We start from the raw sequence: 20,062 nt of genomic DNA, 5'->3' as shown, positions 1-20,062 counted from the left end.
AATGACTGGGGTGGATTTAATCTCTCCCATTGCCATGTTTCCAATCACACACCAGACCTCCTGGTCTGAGTGCCTTGAATTGGTTACGGGTTGCTGAGCTATTGATTGCTTCAGCCCCCTGGGCAGCCAGGATCCTCCGATTGCAAACCTCTGGCCTCTAGAACAGCCCACCCTCTCCATTTACCTCAGTGTGCTTCCCAAATCGCCTCCTGTTCTGTCTGCCTTCACTTGAAAAAGCCAAGAAGGCCCTGTCTTGCACTATGCTCATATGACCCCAAACACAACGTAGCCAACCGTCCTCTACCTGGAATCCAGAGACCAGGACCCGAGTCCTGGCTCAGCCTCACTGCCCCTTCACTAGCAGGAGTACCTTGGACCTCATATTTCTAGTACATATTATGTGAATGGCCTCCAAAAGTCCATGCAAATTCCTAGTGCTGGTAGTAAGAATATATACTTAGCATTTCTGTTTAAAATGTAATATGAACTTCTGTGCCACGTGACACCTCTCTCAGCCACTATCCAACAAGCAGTTTCAGGAGGGCCCTCTCTGGGGACAGGTGTGACAGTTCCCAGGACCCAGTGGTTAGCAAAACTCCAGTCTTAGTGCTTGCCTTCATAGAGCCCGCCGTCAAGCTCTTTCTAGCCTTATATCAGGAAGTGGAAGATCTGCATTCCCTCCCACTGCCCCTCCACTTGTGCCCCTGAAATGGGAAAATAAAGCAATCTCGCTGTGTGAAGGGCCAGGATCTCCTGACCCTGAGTTTGGTACTGGGAGTGCACATGTCATGACACCACCCTCCTCCCTCATCCCCACCCCCAGCACACACACAGGCTGGGTCAGAGACAACAGGGTGAAATCGTCAGAGGAAACCCCACCGAGGAGGCTGGCTGGGTGTCAGAGAGTCACTACGTCACTGGGTGCTTTCTTTCTTTTCTTTTCTTTTTTTCTTTTTTTAAAGATTTTATTTATTTATTTGACAGACAGAGATCCCAAGCAGGCAGAGAAGCAGGCAGAGAGAGAGTGGGGGAAGCAGGCTCTCCCTGCTGAGCAGAGAGCCCGATGCAGGGCTTGATCCCAGGACCCTAGGATCATGACCTGAGCCGAAGGCAGAGGCTTTAACCCACTGAGCCACCCAGGTGCCCCGGTGCTCGCTTTCTTGTGGACATCTGGTTGTTCTTGACACTTCTGCCATCACCTCAACTCTTCCCCTCCTGGTCGTCTGCTTTGTGTCATTGTTTGAACACCCCCTTTCCCAACAGGGCCAAGGGCATCCCTCCGATGGGAAAGGAAGCGCTTGTTTTCATCACCCCTGGTTCCAGCAAAGAAGCAGTTGTAAGCCTCTCTCTGGGGAGAACCGGGCTGCAGAATCTTTTGTTGAACGAAGCACCTTTCACGTGAAGAAACGGCGGCAAGATAAAATGACACGTTGCTAATGATGTATTTTATGGACTGCCATCTGTCTCCGGAAAGGTCAGAGAAAAATGGCAGATTGGTTGCAGGCGATCGGGTGGCGGAGGTGGTCGGGGGACAAATGGTTCTCGTTGGAACATGACAAGGAGCCTTGGTGACATCATATAAATGCCCTAATTGGGAAGTGGTCAATCGAGCGGACCTGACTTCTGAATTTGATGTGTCAATAAACAAGCTCAAGGTGAGATGTTGGATCAATACCGCAGGACAAGAACCATCCGGCAAATTTACTGCAAAGTAATTGGGTGCAAAATGACTCAACTCAGCCTTCACACGGCTGAAAAGCAAACAAACGGCGAGCCCACCGGCAAGCGTGTGGACGTGTCAGCAGCTGCTCGAGCGCCCACTGCCTGCTAATGGGAGCCCCCAAAAGGGAGAGAAAAACCACACACTCTTTGTGCAGATGCTGACTCCAGTCAGGGAGTAGGAACTAGATGCTTCTACCGGGACTAGATAGTCTTTTCACCTCATATGATAGTAATTATGATTATTATATAGACCCACTTTTTTACTCCAAGGTTGCAAAATATGTGAGACACAGAGGAAATCTGTATCTCTATCTGTAGATCCTTATCTATATCCCTACGCCTGTACCTATGGATCTATATTCAGAATATCTACATCTACATCATCTATTGTTGGTGGTAGCTGGTTCTTTCCATCTCTGGGTATAAGGAAAAGGGAATAAAGATTCTCAGCTGTGTTAATTTCAGGGTGTCCTGGCCCAGAGGTGGGTTCAGGGAGTCGGGAGACAGCCTCCTGCCCTGACCCAGTGGTGGGAAAGGTGTTCTGTTTTAGAAACCTCCTGCTACACCATCCACGCATGAAGACCTGGGAGCAGGTTGGGAGTGGAGGAGTGTCCTGGAATCGGCGCATACCAGCTCACAAGAGCTGATTGTTAAATATTTCAGGAATTTTGCCAGCCAGTTGTTTAACCAACCACGGGTAGTCTGAAGTTGGCCATATTCACACCACCATCAATCAGCAAATGCTCTACGTCAGGTCCCGGAGGTCATTTTCTAGCACACCACTGGGAGGAGGCTGGGTCCTGGAAGCCTGGAATCTGGCCAAGGAAGGGTGAGTCCAGGGCTGGGCTCTGCCCTCGGAGGCGGGCTTCACTGCTGAGTAATTACATTTTGGTCTGGGAGGTCTTGGGTGAGACAGGGGGACATTTGAAGACAGACGAGAGCTGGCGACTGAGGAAGAGATGCCGTCTTACCTTTTAATTACCTTTTCTCAGAGTGGCCCAGTTGGGAAGGACTGATGGAGATGGTAAAAGGAGCAGGTTGGCTGAGGGCCTTCTTCCCGGATCCTAGCTGGCACCTGTTCTATCCTCACACCGTGGAAGGGGTGAGGGATCTCTCTGGATGTCATTCATCCGGGCATGAATCCCATCCGCAGGGCTCCACTCTCATGACCAAATCACCTCCCAAAGCCCTGACTTCCCAATACCATTCATCCTGGGGGGGAATTCTGGTGGTGGCGGGGGACAAGAACATTCAGACCATGGGAATTTCCCAGACCCCCAGAGTACCCTGTCTATAGCTCTGGTCCCTCTTCTGGTCGACTCTTTCTGGTCCCCTGAAACTTCTTCATTACCCATCTCCTCACAACCCAAGCCCCAAAGAATTAACCCCTGGCACACTTGGTGGGGGCGGTGCTCAGGGACCTTGCTCCTGTGTTAGGCCAGCTTCAGTCCAGATGGGTCAGTGTCCTACCCTGTCTATGGCACTGAGCAGGTGTGTTTGGGGAGTCTGGGGACATCATCTATACCACTGAGCCATACTGGGTGCCCTTCCTTGAGGGTAGAAAGTGCAGGGTGCTTATTTACTGCTACCAAACCACTGGGAGGGATGGGGGCTGCTGTTGGAGGTGAACAGAGTCTCCAGGGCCTGAGAAGACAGGAGACCTGAGCTCCCTGGAGAGGGGCTTGTGGGTCAGTGGCCGCAGCTAACAGAATAGGTTCTGACTGTGACTTGACAGATCACTTATGCTGTGTGTCCTGAGGCAAGACACTGAATGCTCTCTGGGCTTCAGTTGCCCCATCTGTGAAATGGGCATAATGAGCCAATTTACAAGAAGATGCTTAAAATAGTAACCGGCTCTTATGTGGTGAGCTTTGGAGACAGTTAGCTCCGAACATCTCCTATTCCACGTGAGCCTTGCAGAAACTGTAGAAGAATCCTTCATTGCCAATACCCCCATTTTGAGGATAGAGACCAAGGCTGAGAGGAGTGCTCACCTGCCCAAGATCTCTTGGTCCATCAGTGGTGGAACCATCTGGAATCCAGCTGTTCCCTCGTTATCCAGAATGTTCTCCACCATTCTGCTCACTTGCAGATGTCTGGGAGGTGTGAGGGGAGGACGCAGCCTTGGGAGAAAGCAGGCCCAGCCAGAGAAGGAGGGCAGGGGGACCCAAAGAGGTGGCCTGAGGCAGAGGCCAGTGAGAAGGCAGCAGGAGAATCCGAGGCTGCCTTGCAGGGAAGGGGATGGGGTCTGTTGGGGGTGAGATGGGAGATTAGCAAGATAGGCAAAACTCGCTTCTTTTTGTCAAATGTAACCTGATCTATGAACACTATATCAATATGGGGGCAGAAATTCAATTCTGCCCACTTAAGGTAGTTTCTCCTGGTTTTAAATGTAGTTGCTTTGGTGTAAAAACTAGTAGGTTCACGATTCTTCCCTTTCTTTTTCTCCTTCTGTTTTCCCTGAGTGCGAAAGTGGTGGCAGTATGTGCGTGTGTGTGCATGTGTGTGTGTCTGTGTGTATCTGTGTGTGGTTTGTCCTGGCACTGGGAAAGGGGCAGGTCTGAGCAGATCCTCCGGCCTCGTCCTTGGCTGAAGTGTGGTCTGTCTCATGGAATCTTTGGATCTTATTCTTTACCCTCACAGCACCTGCTACAAGGACCGTGGACCCCCATGGCCTGTGGTCACCAGGCCCAGGCAGGCTAAGCTGTGTTTCCCTCATCACTTGGGGCCCCCGGCCTTCCCTCAGCCTTGCACATTGATTTGGTGGAGCTCAGCACACACTTGCATAGAAACCCCACCCCGACACACACAGTTGTGGGGTGCCCTCAGACCCAGCAGCCCAGATACCCTTGCAGCCTTTGCTGCCCGTACACGTGGCTACCAGGTGAGGTGGCACAGAGGTTCTAGGACTCCTGCCCATGCTGCAGAAGGCCGGGGACCTCAGCCTTCCGTGGTCTCTACCATCCAGCCCACTCCCCACATTCAGTGCCTGTTGGGTGCTGGGCTCCTCAGGGACTTCAAGCTGTTGTCAGGCTCCCCATTTCCTCCTCCTGTCCGCTGCTCAGCCTTCTACCTGCGGCAGCTACTGCCGTGAGTGGTGGTCTCCCCCTACCAAGTTCCTTGAGTGACCTTTGGGTATCCAGTCCTCTAGCTCCTTAGAGAATGCCAACCCCAAGGCAAGCTTTTGACCTGAAAACCATTATGTCTTGATTAGGCTTCTAATTCCGTAAAATAAAATGTTTTCAAGACTAGTGTTCCTTCAGTGAGTTAAAGAAAAATGCATTCAGCAGCTCCATTGACATCTTTGTTTTAAGCTGGTCTTGTCCCCCTGATTTCCAAGTTTGGAGATACCCAGGGGCAAGAGAGACAAAAGGGGAAAAGTAAAAGCCATTTGTTTTCTCAAAACATTATCCTTTGGTTCATGCCAATGGCACAGGCCCTGGCATTAATTTGGTAAGAACTCAGCAGTTGTTAGCTGTTACCTTTATATTGTTCTTATTATTAATTATTATTATTTTATATTGTATTTATAGTACATCAGAGTAAGAGAGAAGCTAAGAGACAATTATGATCATATAGTAGGGACACATGCAGAGACGGGAGCTGGCTGAGAGTTTTTCAGGGCTGGGGAAGGCTTCTGGAAAGAAGTGTGCATGGAGACTGCAGTTTTTCTGGCCACCCCCCATGCTTTATGTCAGCCTCACTCAACTCTGCGATCCCAGAGTCACCAGTGTTCTCTGCTGTTCCCCATCCTTTCTGTGTTGGGAACACTCTTTTCCTTACTGCTGTCCCATCCCCTGGCTTTAGTCTCCATCTTGACTGCAGGCTCAGGATGGACCCTGTGCCAGGAACCCCCTAGCTCAGCAGGTATGAGCCCTGATCCATGGAACCCTTGAGATAGCGCTGGTCATTTCAAACCAGGAAGTTGTGGGTTAATTTGTTACACAGCGGTAGATAACGGATACATTTCCACATTCTCCCTTGACTAGGAGGCACATCACTGTTCCAGCACAAGTTTTTGGTTCCACGCTCTTAGACCCAAGAGCTAATTCCACAAATGAGAAGGATACATTTGTGGTGACAGATAGCTGAAGGAAGGAGCCAGCAGATGCAGAGTCCTGGTATAGTTCTGTCACCCCTGCTCTGGGCGCCTTGGGTCCAGACTCTTTCCCTCTCTGGATCCCAGGCCCTTTAGTTTTGGATGAGAGGTTGACCTAGACAAATCTTTAAGGTGATTTCCAGCTTTACCATTTGGTGAAGGTTTATGAAAATGCTTTCTAGAAGACCCTGGTTTGTAGATTGGCAGGAGCTAAGTTTCATGACTGGGTGGGTGTGCCTGGGACAAGTCTCCTGTTTGCCTCTTCCTCGGGCCGCCTGTGAGGCCTGTGGGGACTGGCACGAATCAGCACATCTGGCCCTGAGTGGGGCAAAGAAACCAGTCAGAAGAGGCACTGGGCCCTTCTGGGTGATTTCTGACCTCACCTTCTGATCTCAGAGCCCTGCCTGGCCTATAGGGACCCTGCCAGCCAGAGAGGGATAGTCCGCATGCTCCCCGGCTCTGTCCTGGTCCCTGGTTTCAAGTATCCTGGGACCGTTACTCACACTCATTATTTTCCTCTCTGACTTACGAGGATTACCTACCTGTCAGGGTCACTCTGTGACACTTGCCTTCACCAACCCCCCTTGGCCTTAGGACCGGGGTCAACCATGTTCTCTCCCACATCAAGCAATGCCATAGCCGCATTGTTCTCGCATCCCCAACTTTGAGTTCAGGATTTTGGCAAGCAGGTGGGGGGCTGACAGAGGTAGAAGGCAGTGCAGGGTTGAAGAGTCCTGCGTGAACAACCACCGGGCGGCTCCCTTCCTGCTCGAGGAGACTCTTACCAGTATAATGGGGGTACGAGTGGCTGAATGAAGCAGAAACCCCATGACAGTGTCTTAAATGAAGAGTTAGGTTCTGTTTCTCCCAAATAAGAAATAGAGCAGTGGCTAGAATCAGTCAGTGGCTCTGGCCAGAGCACCAACCACCCAAGGCAGGAAGAAACAGATGTCCCCAGGAGAGTGTCTGCTTATGTCTCATGGTCCAGACTGGGTCTCATGACTGCTCGCTGTGCACGGGAGGCCAAGAAGGGAGAGCACTGGGAGGTCAGGCAGTTGTGTGTTGGTCGCAAGCGATGGAAACCTGGTTTAGACTAAGATAGGCCAAAGGGAAATTGGTTGTCTCCCATCCCCAAATGTCAGGGAGGCCAGAAAGTGGCTGGGCTTCTGGGATTGCTAGCACTGGTGCTCCAGGAGCCCGGGGCTGCGCTTGCCCTGTCTACAGGTTGGCTTTTGTCTCTCGGATCGCCTTCTTCCTCTAATCAACTGAAACACAGCCATCACTGCTCCTGCAATCCCACATCACAGTTTAGCCTCGAGAGAGAAGCCTCATTTGCTCCGAATGGAAAGCCTCCATGAAGTTCTCTGGCCTGCTGAGTCACCTGCCCATCCTTGGACCGTTTGACTTGTGCCAGGGGCGGGGTGCCTGGGGTCAGAGGGCACAGCTGGAACTGGGAGTCAGTAGCAGCTTCATGACAAGTGGGGGGAGCCGAGGCTGTCCCTACACCAGGGCCAAGAGAGCCCCGGCAGCCTGGCGTCCAACCCCCCAGAGAAGCGAGGTTGCTTGGCCTCTGTCACACAGCAACTTGGGGCAAGACAAGAGGCCAAAAGTCTGGCTTCCTGACTGTTTGTTGACTGTGCTATGGGCTTTCTGGACCTCAGTGTGATTGCGGGGAGGGGCTGGGTCACCCTCTGATAGGCGTTGCCCCGCACACTGGAGGGATTTGCACCAGGCACTGCTGCCAGTTGGCGATGGGTGTTTTCTGTCTGAAATGCGCTGCTCCTCTTTCCGGGTTTCATTTTCTTCAACTGGCGATGATAATAGCGGTCTGCCTACTTCAGAGAGGGGGTCACAACAAGCGACATGGAAGGTTCGAGAATTCTAGCTACGAGAATCCTTTGCAAAGCTCAAAGCGTGATACAACGCACGGCATCGTTTGGCAGAAAGCCCTGATTCCACTTTATGTCTGGGCGAAGCGCAGGGAATGTGCGTGTGTGTGAATGAATGAGAGTGTGTGGGTGTGACAGTGTGTGTCTGGTCATCAGTGTGTGTAACCACTTCCCCTGGAGGAGTAAGAAACCCTTTCACCAGATTGGCAGCGGGAAGCTCTGTGTTCATCGGGGTAAGATTTCTGGGTGGGAGGGGCTCTGGTCGGCCTCCTCTCATTAATCCCCAGTGGAACAGTCCGTGGTCTTGGAATCAGCCTTCCAAAAACAGGCAGAGCTGCAAGTGCACTGGAATAAAAGGGAGGCCATCGGCAGCTTCTCCTCCATCAGACCCCTTGACATCTTGGCCTCCACTGGCCTCTGACTTTCTCAACCTCCAAATGAGGTCATTTGTCAAAAAACTCAACCGACCAACCAGACGTCAACCAACAGGGGCATTGTGCTTTAGAGCTTGATGGACAACAATGGTCTCAACAGGGGCAGCTTTGTCCCCTCTCCCCCAGGGACATTTGGCGATGTCTGGAGACATAGCTGACATCCCCATCTCTTCCCTCCCCTGGGTTGTGCGTGGATACAGACCCCATGGTGGCCACACCCAGGGCCCTTTCTGAGTAGGGGTGTCAGTTCCCATGGAGACCACCACCTGTGTCGAGGACCGGGCCAGGTTCCCAGAAGGAAGCCCATCAGGAACTGATCCCCAGAACCCTCCACAGCATAGAGCTGGCTCTGCGTGGCATTCTAGAGACATCGGCAAGGGACTGGGGGCCAGGGACTGCTTCCTGGAGGACTGCTTCCTGGTTTGAACAGGTCTTGGAAGGCTAAGTGACGATAGTGAGTAGACCAGCAAGAGACGCCAGCAAGAGACGTCAGCCTCTGGGTGCCTCACCATGACCTGGCAGCATGGTCCTCCCTGCGGGCCCTCCAGGGACCCTCCCTGTGACCGTTCTACCTTGACTGAGCTGTGAAAAAGGCCAGGATGCTAAGAACATCTGCTGAGAATCAAAGGAAAACATAGAGCATCGGAAGACACAAGCCGTTCTCATCCCTGTTCTACAGGAGGGAGGCGAGGGGCGCTTGTCGTATCTCAGGAGGTTTCAAGGGTTTGTGATGGACTAGAAAGAAACTGAGCAGTGGTGGAATTTGGGAGCAGTGAAACGAAGGCTGGTGACCTACTGCCAGCCCTGTTCCTTTCCCCTCCTGTGCCCAGGGGCCCTGCCATGCAGGGGAGAGGTAAAGAGTGCTGAGAGGTTGGGGCTCTCATGGATGACATGCTTATCCCTTCCCAATGTGACCCTAATTATGTCAAGTGACCCTTTTATGTCAAGTCTTTTGCTTCAACCTGAGGGTCCTGAATTCCTATGTGTCTTTGATTGCCTAAGTGTCCTCACATACTTATCCCACATTCTGTTGAAGGGAATTTTATAAGAGCTAGGAGAGTGCCCAGCCTGGAGGAGGGGTTCACAGGAAAGAGAAGCCATGGATTCTACTATAATTAATGTACAAAACATAATAGACAATTTTCAAACACTGTAATCACAAGTGAAGTGGAATATATTAAGTTGATTATAGGGGAATTCGTGTGCTTTATTTGAGATTAAGTTGGCGTTTTGGTGTTATCTATCCTGGAAGGCTTCCTGGAGGAGACAAGGAGGAAGGTATTCATTCCATTGGGAAGAGCCCCAGTGTAAAGCAGAGTAAATTCTATCTACTGTCCAGCCATCCTCATGTGGCTGACAAAGCTCGCCACAAGCATTTCTTAAGATCCTATGTTGCTAGCAACACCCTTCTGGGCTCTGCAGGAGGTGGCTGGTGGGCTGATTTGCCATGGAAGCTTTCCCTGGGGCTGTTACCTGTGACTACATTTCTCTAGGAATAGACAACCTCCCTGGCAATTTCATTTCCACTCCAGTTTGTGTTTTCACACCACACTGAGTTTCCATCCACCTTCAAGTGTCCTTCCCCTTTCCCATTTCACGCTCCTGTCCCTAAATAATGTTTGCGCTTCCTATTAATAGGACTGTCTTGATTGTGGCTGGTCCAGCTGACCTACTTTCCCTAGTTTTTTTTTTTTATTCCAGAAATTGCACCGCCTGATTCTCTCAGCACTGTCTGCTATTCAACCATTGGTTCCACATGTGGGGATGAAGCTCCTGCTGTTGAGAGATAGGAAAAAAGCGTAAAATATTGTCCCGGGCCCAATGGCTGAGAGTCTAGTTGGGAAGTCAAGACAGGTGCTTTCTGAGCGTCAGAGTGGTGCTGCCCATGTGTGTGTGCCCTCTGCCCAGACAAGGGAGAGAGCCCAGGGTTGGGCCAACCCTGGAATGCCTCAGGAGGAGGCAGCAGCTTGGTGAGTTGTGATATTTCTCCGGGGAGAAGTTCCCCCAGGAGTGCCTTCTTGCTTTTAGTTCATAATTTCTTAATTCTCCAAAGGATTCTCCAAGGCAAAGGCCCAAGGAAGAGATGGTTAGCTAGCTTGCCAGCCACTTATGCTTCCGGCCTTGCTGCCCAAGATTATGTAGATCTCCATTCCCTCTCTGTGCATCCGCCATTTTGATTTGGGTCACACGTGCCCTCCTGGCTATTCCCCCACACCAGACCCATACTCACCTCGATGCCATTATTTATATAATCCCACTACATGGAATATCTTTCCCCTTTTCTTCATCACTGTAGTAGATTTTAAAACAATTCACTTCCTTTCCATCCCCTCCTGCCTCCTACATGCACGCGTGCGCGCACGCACACACACGCACACTGCCCTGCTCTATTGAAGTTGGGCTTGGCTGTGTCACAGTAGGCAGGGTGTACTTCACCTCTTTGATGAAGAGTTTGGCCATGTCACTTGCTTTGGCCAATGGGATATTAATGGATATGACATCAGCAAGCCCTCTCGTGCTTCTGCTGAGAAGAACATGCCCCAGCGGGCCTGCTCCTTCCTGCAAGGGCCATAAAAAGTTGCATGCACACGTGGACCTGACTTGTAGCTTGGAGCTAAGCCCAGCAAGGCCGAGACTACATCAATGCCCTGGAGTAACATGGGTGAGGGTGACTGATTATTGCTTGGAGCCACTGACTTTTGGGATGCCACCATCCCAAATGACACGCTAGCTCTCTCTGACTCCCTTTCTTTATCCTCTGAGGGTATTCTATTGCTATTTCCTATCTGGGCTTCCTGCCTTCGTAACTGTGCTGTGAGCTTGAAGAGGCTGGACTGAGGCTAACATGTCTGTGTCACTCTAGGAGCCATGTACTGGAAGTCTCCCAGGGCTACGCGATGCATAGAGAAAAGTACATGGTAGTTATGACATCCTTGGGATTCTTCACCAGGGACTGGCTTAGGTGCCAATGTCATTAAGCCATCTGGTTTCTAGCCCATGTTTCTAGAATGTCCAGGGACATTTTGGTGCAAACTGGATCCCACAGGTGTGACATCTGGGGACAGTCAAGAGTGCACCTGCACACTGGGCCTCCTGACCTCACTGGCCACCTGTGTTTCAGCCAAACTATTTCCACTGCTGGACTCACTCCCAGGAAATGCCATGTACCTGAGTTAGGGCTCTAAGTCCATCTTTATGGGTGTGAGGAGAATAACCATTTCCTGGACGATAGAGCTGTGGGTATTCTCTGAGGAGGCTGGTGTCCAAAAACCATTCGTCCATTTCATCGATGCAATTTTAAAGTTAGAGACAACTTCCTCTCTTAGCACATCTCTGCATGCCCACTGCTCCCACTGCCCACTCCTGTCAGCACACATGTGCTTGCTTGCCAGAGGTCTCCTCTGCCTGCCTTAGGTCCAACCCTAAGCCTCTTTCTCTGGGAAGCCTTCTTATCCTCAGGCAGAATTCATTTTTCCTCCCCATAGGCCTGATTTATTCTTCTTTTTGGACACACATAATTATATTTTACATATTTGCATAAACATCCTCTAGACCGTGAGCTCTTCCAGGGGAGGGTCCCTTCAGTTCTTACTGTGTTTCCCTAGGAGGTGCTCAGTGACTCTCTATTGGGCTGAGTTGAATTGCCATATCCCTTACTCTCCAGGCCTCCTGTCCCCATGCTGCCCTTGCCCACACAGGATCTGGTTCTCTTTGGCTTTTTCTCCATCTGGTCCTTCACTTTTGAGTTTCTCTTTTTCATCCAAACTGCTTTTCATGTGCCCCACTGTCTCCAAGCCTTACTAAATGACTGCCAGATTGCTGATAGCATAGCTTCAAGTTCACCGTTATTACTCAGTATGTCTCCTCAATGCTCTACCTAAAGACAAAAGTTTCCAGTCCCAAATAACACTGATGGAGGAGTCATCGGGGGAAGGGGAGGGTTTGAAGGATATGACAAAGGGTCCTCGGCCACACTCTATGCTCAATTTCATAGCAGTTGGCCTTTAAAGACAAAATAAATCCTTTATATCAAAATGGACTCAGGTGCCCTCATTAGAGCTTTGTAAACACATCCCTCCAGAGGGATGAATGTGAACATGCCATGGTGGGTCCCCAGCCCAACCAACACTTTCATTCAGCATCCAACATCCTGAAAGGACCTCCGTCCATGGCCTCCACCCATCCTCAAGGTGGCCTCATTCCCAGTTGGCCACTAGAGGTCCAGCTCCCTTTCCATTACCCTCTGAGGGTAACAGAATCAGATGTTCATTCCGGGCAGCAAGGTGAGGAAGGCACTAGAACAAAAGAGTGCACCTGCCACTGGACACACGGGCCAGGTTGATAAGAGTAAAGGGAACAGGTCTTTAGGGGGATTCCTGGAGGGATAGAGGGGAAAGATAGGAGCAGGCACTTCATGGTGACATCTTGAGTAAGAAGATGAAACCAAAGGGAAAGACTTCACAAGAGGCTTCGAAGATTTGAGGACAGCAGAAACCCAATCGTGTTGCACAAACACCTATATGCACCCAACTTATGACACTCTGTAAGTGGTGGAAAGGGCTAAAAATACAGTTTCCCAAAGGGTTGAGATGAATCCTGGAGGAGAGAATTCTTGAGGGTCCTGAAGGGATACTGGTTGTCAGGGAGGTAATAGTTCCTTCCCTTGGTGCCCAGATCAGAGAGGCAGCCTCCAGGCCGAGGCTGGTCTTCTTCTGTCCTGGGTGGCTGACTCTTGTCACAGGAATGTGATGGAAGGCTGCAGGAAAGCCAGATGTTTTCGGATAAAGGTAGATCTCTGGGGCTTACTCAGAATGGTAGAACGCAAGGGCTAGAAGGGCGCCCAGGCCATTAGGGAATTCCTTCTTTTCTAGATGATGAAACGAGCCCGGAGGTCAAATGTGTTGCCTCAGCTCACCCAACGGAGAGAGTGGTGGAACAAGGACCAGAATGCACATCTTCAGGTTTCCCAGAATTGTGTGAAACCCTTCTGAAAATGGGGGAGGGCTGAATTGGCCCCATGCGACGTAAGGGAGTGGTTTGGAGGAAGGTGTGAGATCAGCCCAGGTCAGATACCCAGTCTCTGGTCAGCATCATCCGCAGGGCATGGCTTTTTGTTCACCTTCTGGTGACTTCCCCTGCAGTTGAGGTTTGCCTCAGGCACCAGAGAAGGAGGACACCCCCTTGCTGACAGTTTAATATCTCTTTCTTCTTTGCTCTCCCTCCTGAGCACCACCCCCCCCTTCTGCCTCCATCATATTGAATCACCAGGGCGTGAGATATAATAAAGCATTGTACCGTTCAATCTGTCGGCTATTCCTTAAAGGTGTACTCCAGGTACATATCCCCTTGGCCTGTGAAAAATGAGCTTACCTGCAACAAATGACTTTGATGAACCTCGGGAGCCGGCCCTCTATCATTCTTTTCCAATTGGCTTCCCCAGCCAAGCATGGTTTCCCAGCACAAATTTGTCTTGCTGAAGGAAGAGTTTCTCTAATTCACTTCCCTCCCAATGCCCCAGCTTCCCTGCCTAGGCGTCCCTTCATCTGGCCACCAGTCTCAGTCTCAGAAATGTCTTTCTTCTGGAAGCCGGGCAGCTGTACACAGTCATCAGATGCTTCACCAAGTTGATCAAAGTCGGAATCTGAAAGAATCCTGAGCACCTACCTTCCATGGGCAGACTGAGTGCAGACTCCATCTGGACTTGTGAGATGGGTGTAGCCTGTGCCTCAGTACTTTCTAGACCTGTCGTCTGCGCCCCAGCATCCTCACCTGTAGGGTGGGGACAGGCAATACCCAATCTTCCTCCAACCTAGGGCTGTCTGAAGAATGAACAGATTTTTCCACAGGAAAATACTTTGAAAAGCAGACATTACTACACACATACAAGGTTTACCTTGATTATTGTGGACCTCAACTCCTTAGGGGATGAAAGGCAAGCTTGATTCAGCAAAGATCTACGCAGTGCCTACTATGTGCCAGGCATTGTGTGAGGCACTGGAGGGTATTTCAGGGAATAAAAGGGACACAGTTCTTGCTTCCATGGCATTTAGCTTTATTTCCATTTAGTCCAGTTGGGAATCAACTATGGGACACAATGGTGTCCTATATGTTTATATATGGATGAACTAAATCATGTATCTTAAAATATAAGTTTCCATTACCTGCGTACCCACTATGCTATTGTTTATTTCATTTCAGAACAACTGTGCAAGCTAAGTATCTTTATAGGGGAGGGGCTTGAGGCTTGAAGAAGGAAAGAATTGGCCTGAGGTCAGGAGGCAGAGCCGGGATGGAGGCTGGAGCCATCAGACTCCCCAGCATTCTCCCCACACGCTTCTCAGCCTTGAGGCTGCACACGTCAACCTTGCTCTGGGAGGTCAGGGGCTGGCAGTGCTCCTCTGACTGAGGTGGTCACAAGAAAAACTTCAAAGGAGTGGCTTCCCACTCGGCATCAGGGGAAAGGAAGAATCAGTCTGGTGGGCTAAAGAAAGCATGGCTGATAGTTGGGGAGTCGGGAGTGTCGAGCCACGCAGGTTGTGGGGAGATTGGCCGCGAAGGCCAACATGGGGCAGTGAGGTCGGTTGGAGCCAGATTATGGAGAGGCTCAAAGTGAAGGCTTAGGGCCCATTCCTGACCGGACAGAGAAGCTGGAAGGCATCTTGTTGTTAGAATAAGAAGTGGACCTTCTCCCTGCCTGAAAGTTTCATTCCAGAACTTTCTACACAGAAAGCGTAGTTAGCCTGTCACTAGCTAGCTGAGTGATGCTGGGTTATTAACATCGTCCCTCTGGGCCTCAGTTTCCCCAGCTGTCAGAGGAAGGGGTTGGAAGAGAGGGGTGCTGAGGCTCTCATAGCTGTGCGATGCCTTGATTCTGTGATTCCATAATGAACTCAAAAGCATGTAAATATGCAGATCACAGCCATGTACCTGCGAGGGCTTTTTCCCTTCTCCGCTGTTGTAATTTTAGATAAGTGCCAAATGCCTCTTTATTCTCAAATATAAAAACATCGAGAAGATTAAGCCACAGCCTGTCTCATAATAATCTGGGCATCCAATTCCAGCTTTCTGATGAAGCCAACACAGTTATAAGAAAATTGGAAAGTTTAATATTTGCAAAAACAAATAATCCTCCCCCACCACCTTGAATGAAGCTGAATGTTTTCGGTGACTTAGTATGTCTCTTCTCAGGTTCCTGAACCATGGAGCTTTATTTTGGGACATCAGCAATTTCTGGAAACACGTTGTGTTACAGTCCACATTTGGGTCTAGTCTCTCCTTTGAGGGTCAGATTCAGGGGATAGATCTGTGACATCTACGAGAGGCTGAGTTCCCAAGGTCAAACCTCAAAAAGGACTCCTATAGTTCAGATGAGTCACAAAAAAAATTGGAGGCCTCCTGATGGGCCACGTGTGCAAAATGATGATTGGTGGTGGTGAAAGTGATGGTCAAATGTATTTAGCACCTGCTCTATGCCAGGCAGGGCCCTAAGCACTTTCATGGCATTAATTCATCAGTTCTCCTGACAACTCTCTGAGGTGAGTGCCGTTGTCAACCTTATTGTGCAGAGGAGGAACCAAACTGAGGAACAGAGAGGTTAAGAAATTTGCCTGAGGCCACACAGCTAGTCAGAGATGCTGTTGGAATCTGAATCTGGCAGTGTGGTTCCAGAACACTGTCTCCCCAAGATGTTCTACTCCCATGAGTGAGGATTCCTTCATTCTTCAAGCAGAACTGCATCACACAACAAGAAGAATGACTTACCCATCCGGCTTCAGACTGATAGACACTCCCCCCACCGTCAATTCCACTACTGTTGGGCACCCCTTTGTGCCAGGTGTTAGGGATGGGAGATGAAGTCAGGCTTCCCCCTGGGGATTTCATGTGCCAGCAGGGCAGTCAGGAGGCAAGAGCTGGGGACACACTAGGCCCAGGTGGGGGACATTCTTCGTGGAGGCAGTGCTGGATGGGGGTTCCTCCCATATCCTCTTCCTTCTCACTGCCAGGATTCCTCCGGCTTGTCAGGCTAAGTGCACGCTCTCTTGTTCCCAACTGCCAACTCCACTGCCTTCTTCCCTCCTTGTCCCCCAGGCACCTTGGTGGCCTTCTCTACTTCTTCCCTTCTGGGGTCAGTGGCCCTGGTACTCCAGTGTTCTGCACCAAGGCAGCTACAGCTGGACCCTTATCCCAGGGTCACCAGATGGGTAAAACTAAACTAGGAACGCCAAGCTGATAGGAGTGTGTGAGTCCCGGTTCTCCAGTGAAACGAATCAACAAGATGTACAAGTACTATAGAAGGAGATTTATTATAAGGAATTGTTTCACATGATTATCGAGGCTGGCAAATCCCAAGGCATGCAGTGGGCAAGCTAGGGACCCCAAAGAGCTTCTGTTGTCTTTCCAGTCTGAGTCTGAAGGCCTGAGAGCCAGGGGAGTCAAAGGTGTTTTGAGTTCTAGTCCGAAAGCGGGCAGGCTTGAGACCCAAGAAGTGCTGATGGTTCAATCTGAGTTCAAAGGCCAGAAGAAAACCAGTGTTTGGGCCCAGGCAGTAAGCCAGGAAGAGTTCCCTCTTTCTCAGCCTTTTTGTTCTATGCAGGTCTTCAACTGATTGGGTGAGGTCCACCCACCTTGGGGAGGATGATCTGCTTTACTCAGTCCACTGACTCAAATGCTGATCTCACCTGGAAAAGCCCAGAATAACGTTGGACCAAATGTCTGAGCACCTGATGGCTCAGTCAAATTGATATGAAATTAACCATCACAGTGGACGTCTGACATGTGGGAAGCAGTGGATGCAGTGAAGCATCCCAGTGTCCTATGCCCGTTCTGTTGGTAGAGGAGGCAGGAGAGCAGGGTGGTGAAGGCATGGGCTCCGGAGTTGGGACAGTCTGACTTTGTACCCGGTCTCTGCACTTGCTTTATGTGTGATCAGGGACTAGTAACCTCATCCCCAAAATGGGGTCGATAATTGTAACTCCCTTTAAGACTATTGCCTATTACCTGTAATTACCTATTAGATTGTTGTAAATATTAAATGAGCTCATACACACATAGCATTGAGAACAGGGCCATAATATGAACTACTATTATCCCGGGCTTCTAGACTGGGGTCCCGCAGGGTATCTGGCTGATCCGATGGGGCACCATGAGTCCCTGGGTGCTCCACCCTTTTGGGGCATGCGTGAGCAATAGGCATTACTCACCACCGCCCCCATGGCTTTCCAGGGGGCAGCGGCAAGGAAATTAGGCAAGGGATTCAGGAGGCCCAGTTCAACACAAACTCTCATCTCCCCTGCCCAGCTGGAAAACGTCAGGTCTCTCTCGTGTTCTCAAAGAAATTTTGTCCCTGAGAATGGAAGCAGGGAATGGAGCCTGATGACGCTGGGGAGGGGACACTGGCCTTTCAGGTAAGAGGGGAGGGGAGGTAGGATTTCTAGAATGAAATGTTGGCAAACCATTTCCGCCACAGATCTAAAACTGTGCCTTCCAGCCTGGCAGCTATGCAGCTGATGTCCTCTCCGGTGGGCTCAGCGCTTCTGAGTCATCTGTCTGGGAAAAGGAGTATTATTTATTGACCAGTAAAATCTCATTAGGAGTCACTTCCTAAATAAGGCAGCGGACTGGGGCCAAATCCTTTCAAAGGAGTCACAAAGGAGCTTATAAATCCTCAATGCTGTTGTCCCCATCTCACAGATAAAGAAACTGAGACCAAGATGGGGGAAAAGTGGGGGAAACTATTAATTGGCCACAGGACTCCCCACAGCCCTCCAGGATTGCCATTATTACCTGTTTTTTTAACCACTGAGGAGCTAATGAGAGGACAAGGGCACCACAGGTGGGCTAACAGGGCCACTCAGGGAAAGGGGACTGAGTGGGAGGAGGAACTTGCTTCAGAACCTTGGGAAATGAGCTTCTGTCTACGGAGCAAACAGAAAAGGACTTGCTGGTGGACAAAGGGGAACTGGAGGGTGTGGCAAGAGGGACACAGAAACAAAGGCTGGACACTGTTAGGAAGCGGAGGAGACCTGAGTTTGGAGAAGCGAGGGATTTGAATCATGATAGGGATTGAGGAGCATGAAGGCCGAGGGAAGTCCTGGGGGGTTGGGGGTGCAACTGGCCGTGCCAGTGAGAGCATCTATATTAGCAGGGGGAGGCAGGGTCTGCGTGGCAAAGTACTGAGATCTGACAGAAGCAGAGAAATTCTAGGCAGTGAGAGATTTTTTCCCCTCCCCGAACAGGAAGGAGTGATTCAGGGTGTTAGAATGATGGAGAAGGGTGCTGGGAAAGGCATTTCCCAAAACAGGAGCCCCCACTCAGCATGCTTGAGGACCATAGCAATAACGAGAGCAGCTAACATGTGATACGGGACACGTCTATTCTAAGTGTTTTATAGGGGAGCATCCCGTTTCATTCCAAAACTGTACAAAGCAGGTGCTATTATTATTCCAATTTTCAGACATGCAAATTGAGGCACCAAGAGGAAAAGCCACCTGCCTAGCTACTAAGTGGTAGGGGAGGGATTCAAATCCATGCGGTCTGACTCTGCAGAAGGAAGACGAGCCACGAGGGAGGGGAGATCACAGACCCTGGAGAGCTGGGGATGATTGATCTAGTAATGGTCTGGAAGAGATGGGAAGGCACGGGATCAATAGTCCAGGTGGAGGGGTGCACCTTGGCAAAGTAAGAAAATACGTCTTCCTTTGAGACAGGACAGGGGCTGAAAGGATGGATGATAATGATGCCGAGAGTCTCTGAGGCAGAGGGAAGAAGTCAAGGCAGTTCACGCTAGATGACCTTGATCTTCCCGGGGAAGTAGGTAGCAACCTACACCGCAAAGCTGATCTTTTTCACCCACTTCCTTTTTCCCTGCCCAGCCCAGCCCCCTCTTGTTTTCACAATGACAACCTGGGTGGTATTCCCTCACCTAAATTGGGCATTTGTGTGTAAATGAGGGATCAAGCTGTCCTGAATAACCAGGGAAAGGGAAGTAAGGTAAAACAGACTGCCCAAGGAAGGATTCTGGGGGTTCCTGAAGAAAGTGGATGTGTGAAGGAATTGAAGAGGTAAGTACTCTTCTGATTTTATTAGAGGACCACTAAGGGGGAGTGCAAATTTTGGTGGGGCATTACCTTTTAGCTGTAGTGCTCCCAAGAAAGAGGGAAACAGAGAAACTTGGAGTCTGTGAGTTTGGGATCTGAATTAGGGATGCCTCTTGTGGTGGTTGGATTGGAAATCAAAGATTTCTTTACCTTAGCTTTTGAAAAAAAAAAAAATGAAACTAATGCATGCTAATAACAGAAGCTTAGAAAGTACAAAAATGTATGGAAAGGCCAGAAGACTCGTTCTACCTTGGAAAATCATTTTTACGACTTTGGAGGATATTTTTTCTTCAATTGTTTTCTGTATGCCTTGAACAAATTTTGAAAACCTACCATATTGTGGTTTTACTGTGTGATTGTGTCATAGGCATTTTCCCATGACATTAAAACTCCTAGTAAACATACGTAAAAACATAGAGGATGGGCAATTAAAATTATTGGTAGTTAATTTAGTTACATGGGTTGTAAGTATAAGTATGTTTTTGCTGGAGAGCAGTCCTTCATAGGAATGCTCTGCATTGATTTGGCTAGTCCTTTCGTGCTGGACCGGGAGGTTGCTCCCAGTCATTTGCTCTAGTATTAATACTCCGAAGGACAGCTCTGTGCACAAACCTTTGTTTGCAGTTTGATTATCTCCTTAAGATAAGGTCTTAGAAACAAAATAACTGGGATGAAGTGTATGGATGTTTTGAAGATTGTTTCTAGAAGGTTTGCTCATCTGTTTATACCTCATCCATGGAGGCAGACAGAGAATATAAATCTTGAGTGTGTCCAAATTCTGGAAGGCTGGGATCAGGAAAGACAGCAGGAGCATACTGATTT

Source organism: Mustela erminea, chromosome 13 (assembly GCF_009829155.1).
Source record: "Mustela erminea isolate mMusErm1 chromosome 13, mMusErm1.Pri, whole genome shotgun sequence".
Taxonomy (NCBI): domain Eukaryota; kingdom Metazoa; phylum Chordata; class Mammalia; order Carnivora; family Mustelidae; genus Mustela; species Mustela erminea.
The sequence above is the reverse complement of the archived record's forward strand: the minus strand, read 5'-3'. Positions refer to the sequence as shown.